This window comes from Otolemur garnettii, unplaced genomic scaffold (assembly GCF_000181295.1).
Source record: "Otolemur garnettii isolate 467f Iridium unplaced genomic scaffold, OtoGar3 scaffold00138, whole genome shotgun sequence".
In the NCBI taxonomy this organism is placed as follows: Eukaryota; Metazoa; Chordata; class Mammalia; order Primates; family Galagidae; genus Otolemur; species Otolemur garnettii.
Genome location: NW_003852533.1, coordinates 2,976,785 through 2,978,447, shown reverse-complemented (window position 1 = coordinate 2,978,447; position 1,663 = coordinate 2,976,785).

Here is a 1,663-nt window from a genome sequence, read left to right as displayed (position 1 = left end):
GTCCGGCCCGCCCGCCCAGCCGTAACCCGAGCGCTGCCCGCCCTGGGCTCCCCGGGGACACCTGCTGCCCGCGACGCCCTCCGAGGAACAGGTGAGAGCAGAACCCCGCGAGGACGCAGCCCGCGGCGGGGGAGGGGAGGGCGCTGGGCCGCCGCCTCCTACACCTGCAGGCACGTGACTCAGCTCGGCCCGAGGGCGACGGTCCGGTCCCGGGAAGGTCGCACGCCCTGGTCGCAGGAGAGTCCGGGACTCCTCGCGCTGCCGCGGCGCGGCCCTTCCCGCCTTCGCTCCTGCTCTGAGCGCCTGTCCAGGCGTTCTGAGTTTTGGTTTCTGACGATGACCTTTCTAAAACTCAACACCTGGCAGCTACTTGGGATTTAACAGCGCTGTGAACCTTCTTCTTCCTTTGTGAAAACAAAGTACTGGTTGACGATTAGCTAATTCCCTGAACGGACATGAAACACGGAATGAGGGTAAATAAAGTATTCTCGAGATGGCCAAACTGGTAGGTCGACGGAGCTGGTTTTGACCATGAGAGACGCGTCTTTAACACTATTCACACTAGACTCGGTAGAACTCAGAGCTGCCCTTCCACTGTGGACACTTTAGTCGACATGTTTTAGTGCTTTTTGTAAACTAGGCACTGTGCTCAGTGATTTATCCCTTTTAATTTTAACTTTATAAAGCAGGTAAGTACTATTTTATCCTCACTTTTCAGATGTGGGAGCTGATGCTCAGAGAATAATTTCTTGATTCTCAAAGAATAAACTGAATTTTTCTTAAAGCTTAAAGTGTCTGGCTTTCATTATTGTTGCATACATATTAATCTAGTGCTATTAAACCCTTAGCCATACTTCTAAAAGAAGCAACAACGGACGACACTGTGCTCTGTGTTTGCTTAGCACACTTTTTATTTTCCAAGGCACTTTCATAACAGAGTACGCCCCTACAGGTGGAACCCTGATGTCCACTGACACCAGCACCACAGTAAAAAGGCCCTTTTGAAATTGGAGTTAATATAATGAAATAAAAAAGTTTTCTAACTTTTTCCTTAGGCATCTAGAGTTTCAAGTTATACTGGAAATATAATTTTATAACTATTTATTACTGTTACTATTTAATGTCAAAGGGCATGAAATGGAGGGAGTAGAATTATTATATTGCTGTTGTTTTGCTCTTTTTAATTTTGCTTTTACAATTTATGTACTTAGAATATAATAAGATCTGGATTTTCAATCTAATAACTGCACATGAAAGAAATTCTTATATTTTTTAATGCCAAAAGATGGGATGAGAGGTAAAAAAAGGATTTAAGTGTTTTTTCAATCACTTTATTTATATCACTATGCTTAAATCAGTCACATGGAAAGGAGACACCCAAGCAGTCTTTCCCACTTCAGAAGAAGCTTCCTATCAACACCAGCTTGCAGTGACAAATAACCAGGAACGGGGACATCTTTGGGTCAAGGCCAAAAAGGAAGAACGGCTCTGGGCCCCTGTCCTCTCCAATACAGGGCACTGGCCAGCACAGGCCAGGCTGATACTAAGCCATTAGTGCTGGGCACAGAATCAGGCCTCTTCTCTGAAGCCAGAAAACCAACTAAAATAACTGGGTTTAGAGAAAAGTTTTAAAATGAAGCCCAGGTTTAAAAACCACGCTCTT